Below are 6,924 nucleotides of genomic sequence, written 5' to 3'. Positions count from 1 at the left end.
ATTAACAGTAGGCACAAACTAGGCAAATTTTCAGCAACTGATTAGTTTCTCATATTTTATGTGTTTCTAATTTCTCTAAGAGTTTCTTTAAATAAACTACTTCATAAAAAGAATTGAGCTTAAAAATTCACTAGGACAAATGAATACTAGACACAAAATGGGCAAAATATCAGGTAGTGCAACAGGCAGAGTGCTCTCATTGAGCATGTAGCCAGACTTGATCTTCAGCACCCTGATCATCATCAGGACTGAGCCCTGAGCACAGGGACAGGAGTAAGTCCTGAGCACGCCCAGGTGTGGCTTAATCAAAGCCCACCCACAAATGTTTTCCCTCAATTCCCTGTTCTGTCACAATCACATCTCAGGGTTCATTCCCACTGGTGACTGTCAAATACACTTACTTTGCTTCTTCATCCTCCACATGAGGACGATCATCTGGCATTTGTCTTTTTCTTCTCAGCTCACTTATTATAACAGCTTCCAATTCCATCCAAGTTTCAGCCAGGTGAAGCTTTCACCTCTTCTCACAGTTGAGCGGTATTGCACGTGTGTTTGTACAAGCTCTTTATCCACTCATCTCTTGTGGGCACTTGCGTTGTTTCCAGATCCTGGCTGCAGTCAACAATGCAGTGATGAGTACAGGTGTGGAGATGTCCTTCAGGCTGAGCCAAACCAGTCTCTCCAATGAAAAATGAGGTTCCTATCTGGCACACCCCCACTGGCACTTACTCATTTCTGGCTTTGTGTTACACATTTGTGAGTCCCCATGTGAGTGATGTTTTATTTTCACTTTGATTTGCATTTCCCTTATAATCAATGATGACGAATTTCCTTTGCCTCTGGGTCAATTTCACATCTTGAGACCATGTCATTCCTTTCCTTTCCACATTTTTGAATCGGTTTTTCTGATGGAGAGGTTTTTTTTTTTTTTTTTTTTTTTTTTTTTTTTTTTTTTTTAGTGAAACATCATGAGGTACAGTTGTAGATTTACAAATTTTTGTGCTTGGGTTTCGGTCATACCATGATCAAATACCCATCCCTCCACCAGTGCCCATTTTCCACTACCATGGATAATATCCCTCCCCCCCAACCCCCCAACCCCCGTGCCACTGTGGCAGGGCATTCCCTTTTGTTCTCTCTCTTCTTTTTGTGTTGTGGTCAGCAAAAGAGGCATTGAGTGGCAAACATGTTCAGTCCATACTCTACTTTCAACATGCATCTCCCCTCCTGGGAGGATCCTCCAAACACCCTCCATTTGGTGCTCCCTTCTCTATCTGAACTGCCCTATCCCCTAGAATACCCGGCTGGCCTCTAAGCTATGGAGTAATCCTCCTGGTGTTGATCTCAGCTATTCTTGGGTATTAATCTCATATTTTGTTATTTTATATCCCCCAGATGAATGCAATCTTTCTATGCCTAACCCTCTCTTTCTGACTCATTTCGCTTAGCATGATACTTTCCATGTTGTACCACTTGTGTGTAAATTTCATGATTTCATCTTTTCTAAGAGCTACATAGTACTCCATTGTGTAGATGTACCAAAGTTTCTTTAACCAGTCATCTTTTCTTGAGCACTCAGATTTCTTTCAGTTTCTGGCTACTGTAAAGAGTGCTGTAATGAACAAACAAGTGCAGATGTCACTTCAACTATACATTTTTGCCTCTCTGAGATATATTCCCAGGAATGGTATTGCTGGGTCAAATGGGAGCTCAATTTCTAATTTTTTGAGAAGCATCCATACTGTTTTCCAAAAGGGCTGAACTAGTCGGCATTCCCACCAGCAGTGAAGGAGTGTCCCTTTCTCGCCACATCTGTGGCAGCATCAATTGCTTTTGTTCTTTTGAATGTGGGCCAGTCTCTGAGGTGTGAGATGGTATCTCATTGTGGTTTTGATCTGCATCTCCCTTATGATTAATGATGTAGAGCATTTTCTCATGTGCTTTTTTGCCATTTGGATTTCTTCTTTGAGAAAGTTTCTGTTCATTTCATTGCCCCATTTTTGGATGGGGTTGGATGTTTTCTTCTTGTGGAGTTCAACCAGTACTTTGTATATCCTTGATATCAACCCCTTGTCAGATGTGTATTCGGCGAATATTCTTTCCCATTCTGTAGACTGTCTTTGTATTTTGGTCACTGTTTCTTTGGAGGTGCAGAAGCTTCTTAGTTTAAGAAAGTCCCATTTATCTATCTCTGTTTTCACTTGCTCAGTCAGTGGCGTGGCATCTTTGAAGATACCATTAGCTTCAATGTCATGGAGGGTTTTGCCAACTTTGTCTTCAATGTTCCTTATGGTTTCTGGTCTGATGTTGAGGTCTTTAATCCATTTTGATCTTACTTTTGTACATGGTGTTAGGCAGAGTTCTGAGCCCATTTTTTTGCATGTAGTGATGGAGAGCTTTAAGAGCACTTTATGTATCTTAGATATTAGTCCTTTATCTTGCGTATGGTCTCAAAATCCTTTCAATTAGCAGAATGTCTTTTAATTGTAGGGCACATTGCTCACAGAATGCAGAAGTGTTCTAGTTTGATATAGTTCCGTTTCTGTTTTTATTACCTTTGCCACTTGAGTTCTTACATTTCAGACTTCACTGTGGTCATGATTTTGGAGAGTCTTGCCTATGTTTCCCCAATGGATTTTTCAAGATTCAAGTGCAATATAAATATTTTAATTTACTTGAGTTGATTTTTGTTTACAGGGTGAAAGAGGGGTCTATTTTTCCCTTATTGCTTCTGTTTTATTCTTTTTCTTATTTTTCACGATTGTCTGAGATTTCTAACACCTTACTCTGAATGGAGCAGGTCAAGATCTCACAACGTTTCATAATTGCAAGCACTGTGGGAAAGCACAGGGTCACTCCAGACCCAAGTATGATGAAGGCTTGCACCTAATTTCATTTTTTTAATTGTGACTATCTAGTTTTCCCGTAATCATTGGCTAAAGAGGTTTCCTTGCTCCAATTCATGCACTTCTTCATAAATAAATTGCTCATGCATCTGAGGGTTTCTCCCTGACTTCTCAATCCTATGCCATTGAGAAGAGACTTTTTTTCTTCCGGTACCAACCAATTTTGATTGCTAAAGCTTTGTGTCAGAATTTAAAGTCTGGGGACACAATGCCTCCCATTTTTCCTCAAGATTGCTTTGGCTATGTCAGGAGTTTTGTAGCTTAATGCAAATTTTAGAAAAATTTACTCCATGTCCTTGAATAATGCCACGGAAATTTTTTTCACAATTGCTGTTTCTGTAAACTACTTTGAGTTAAGATAGTCATTTTCAAGATGGCAATTATTATGATCCTTAAACCAAGAATATTTTTCTATTACATTAGTTCATTTTAAATTCCTTTCAGAAGTTTTTCAGTTTTCACTAAATAGGTCTTTTACCTCCTTTGTTAAACTAAGGGGTTTCTGTTTTTTCATGATTGCAATCGGGTTTATTTCTATTCTGGATTTGGGTTTTTTTTTGTTGTTGTTTGTTTGTTTACATGTAAGAATAAATTAGAATCCTGTGCACTGGTTTTGTATCCTGCTACTTTACTATATAAATATATTGTTTTGAGGAGTTTTTCAGAGGAGCCTTTTTGGGTTCCTACATACGAAATTCCTAACAGTGCTTTGTAGGTTTTAATAAGTAAATCTTTCACCTCCTTTCTAAAAATTGATTACACATTACCTAATGTTTTTCATAACTATAAGCAGGATTTTTAAATTAAATCACTCTTTTATCATTGTTTACATATAAAATCACAAAAGATTTTCCTGTTTGCTTTCGTAAGCTGCAACTTTCCTGTAAAGATTTATTGCTTCTAGGAGTGTTTAATGAATGATTGGTTATGCAGTCTTAGGATTCTTGATATGTCATTTGTAAACAGTGAATTTGATTTCTTTGCCAATTTGAACACAAATTTAAATTTTTTTCTTGCTTAATTTCTGTGGCAGCAGCTATCAGAACTGTATTGAATAATAGTGCTCTCAATATATTGTTACATCCATAACAGCGTTGGGAAGTCAAGCACTAAAGAAACAAATTGTGATTGAAGCCGACTTCAGGTTAACCATGTCACCATAACACTAGAAAATACTTTATCTGTGAAACAAACAAACAAAAAACTATAATGTATTTACAGAATAAAATAAGGGATTCACACTGTGCTAACATACACCTACAGAGAACAAAGGCAGTAAGAAAAATACAAAACCCAAGAAAAGTAAGACAGAAATAACATTTTTCCCTTTCTGATATTTGGGCCATTCTCAGTGGTACCTGAGAGTGACTCCCAGTTATTTGCTTGGGGACTTCCTGTGGACCTTTGGGGGCCAAGCAGTGCCAGGGACCCAGCACAGGAGATTCATGGCAAAACATGCTCTCAAGCCATTTGAGTCATTGCTCTGGACAGAGGATTATTTTTTAAGGGCAATACTGACTCTGTCCCCAGTGGCAATTACTTTTAATATAAGTTTACTCTTCCCCATAAAAAAACATAAATGGCCAAATACATTAAAAAAAAAGGCCCTCCCATTGTTCGTCGATTTGCTCGAGCGGGCCCAGTAACGTCTCCATTGGAGATTTTGTTGTTACTGTGTTTGGTATATTGAATACATCACGGGTGGCTTGCCAGGCTCTGCCGTGCAGGCGAGATACTCTCCGCAGCTTGCCGGGCTCTCCGAGAGGGGCAGAGGAATCGAACTCGGGTTGGCCATGTTGGCTGCGTGCAAGGCAAATGCCCTACCGCTGTGCTAAATTTTTAAAAACACACAAAAGCCAGTAACATACTTTATATTGTCTAAAGAAATTCTCCAGCTCTAGCGACACACAAAGGTCAAAAAAATGGAAAAAGATTTCCCATGATGGGAGAATTATGCTGAAAGTAGACTATAGACCAAACATGATTGCCACTCAATGCCTCTTTTGCAAACCACAGCACCCAAAAGGAGAGAGAGAGAACAAAAGGGAATGCTCTGCCACAAAGACGGGGGGGGGGGGGGGGGGCGGGGGATGGGGCTATGGGGGGATGGGGGGTGGGAAGGATACCAGGACCCATGGTGGTGGAAAATGGGCACTGGTGGAGGGATGGGTATTTGATCATTGTATAATTGAAATCCAAGCACAAAAATTTGTAAGTCTACAACTGTACCTCATGGTGTTCCACTAATAAAAATTAAAAAAAATTCCCATGCAAGTAATAGCCAAAAAGGAGCCACAAATGTAACCACAGTAATATTAGACAAACACTTACCAAGAAAAGCCTGTATGAGTGTTTGGATGAGCGCATGCGGCCAAGAGACCTGAGCGTTGGTGCTGGAGAAGTAGGAATCTTTAGAGCAGTGAGTGAATCCATGGAACTGTGAGGTCTGGAAAACGGGTCTGCAGCAGGAAATGAGGCAACCAGGGCATTTGCTCCCCAATGAAATGGGTTCGTGTTTCCACGAACAGCCTTCACCAGGCATAGAAGAGGATGTTATCTGCTTAGATCCCAGTAGAAAAAGCTCCAGAATTTGTGTAATAGCTTAGAAAGGTTAAAGGAGTGAGGAGCTCTCTTAGATCTCCCATCCTGTCCAGCAGCAAAATCCTGCTATTTTGTTTCCACAGGGCAACCAACAATCACCCTGATACCAAAAGCAGTCAGAGACAGCACAAAAAAGGAAAACTACAAACCAATAGCCCTGAAAAATAAAGATTATATGAACCTATCAATAGGTGCAGGGAACACATTTGACAAAATCCAACATCCATTAATGATTAAAAACTCTCAATTAAAAAATGGAGTTGGAGAAATTTCCCTCAATATAGTTAAAACCATTTAACACAAATCCATAGAAAGCATAGTACTGCATGGAGGAAAACTAAAAGCCTTCCCTTTCAGATGAGGCACAAGAAAAGGATGGGCTTTCTCACAATTTCTATTCAATACTGTACTGGAAGTTCATGCCATAGTAATCACGCAAGAAGATATTAAGGTAACCAGATAAAAAGTCAAGCTCTCTTGATTTGCAAATTACATGATACTGTACTTAAAAGCTCTGAACACTCTACCTAAAAAAAACCCTCCTAGAAACAAGAGAATTGAATGATAAAGCAGAAGGCTAGAGAATAGACACCTCTCAGAGGAAGATAGGTGGATGAGCAGTAGGCAAATAAAAAAATGCTCAGCATCACTTATCAGAGAAATCCAAATCAAGACAACAAGGACACATACCACCTCACACCAGTGAGAATACAATCTGTTCATAGACTAGAAGGATTAATGTAGCCAAGATGGCAATAATCCTCCAAAGCATTATACAGATTCAATGAAATTGTATGATTCAATAAATCATTATAGATTCACTTCTTTATAAAAAATGCCCATTGAATGTTCCTGACATTTATATGGACTGACAAATCCCCACCAAAAATAGCCAAAGAAATCCTAGGGAAAAAGAAAACTGGAAGAATCACTCTGCCCAATCTCAACTATACTGCAAAGCTGTAGTAATTAAAGCAGTGTGGTATTAGAATAACACCACAGACCTTGGTATGTAAAATAATAAACAGACATTAAGACCAGTGAAATAGAACTGAAAACCCAGGAACAGATCCTCAGGTATATGGACAGCTAATCTTGAGTAAATAAGCAAAACATCTTAGGTGGAGCATGAGAACTTCTTCCACAAATGGTGCTGGGAAAACTAGTTGGTCAATGCAAAAAAAAAAAAGAAAAGAAATCAGAACCTTTTCTAATACCATGTACAAAAGTCAAATCAAAATGGTTAAGTACCTCAATACCCAAAAAAACATAGTCAGAAGAACACTTACGGACACTTGAAGCTAGAGGCATCTTTAAGGAGCCAACTGCCACTGGCCAAGCAAACAGAAACACAGATAAGCAGGACAATATCAAAACAACTTATCTGAATGAAAACTGTTACAAAAACACAAAGATT

At 38.9% G+C, this 6,924-nt stretch overlaps 1 non-coding gene across 1 annotated transcript; it reads right to left on the bottom strand.

Annotated features, from left to right (window-relative positions):
* Positions 1–2,759: 2,759 nt before the first annotated feature.
* Positions 2,760–2,886, bottom strand: LOC130031332 (small nucleolar RNA SNORA9). The gene has a single exon (XR_008793678.1). It is a non-coding gene; the product is annotated as a small nucleolar RNA SNORA9 (small nucleolar RNA).
* Between the last annotated feature and the right edge of the window lie 4,038 nt (positions 2,887–6,924).

This window comes from Sorex fumeus, unplaced genomic scaffold (genome assembly GCF_029834395.1).
Source record: "Sorex fumeus unplaced genomic scaffold, SorFum_2.1 ptg000046l, whole genome shotgun sequence".
NCBI classification, from domain to species: domain Eukaryota; kingdom Metazoa; phylum Chordata; class Mammalia; order Eulipotyphla; family Soricidae; genus Sorex; species Sorex fumeus.
Note: the sequence above shows the minus strand (reverse complement) of the source record. Positions and strands in the feature narration are given on the sequence as shown.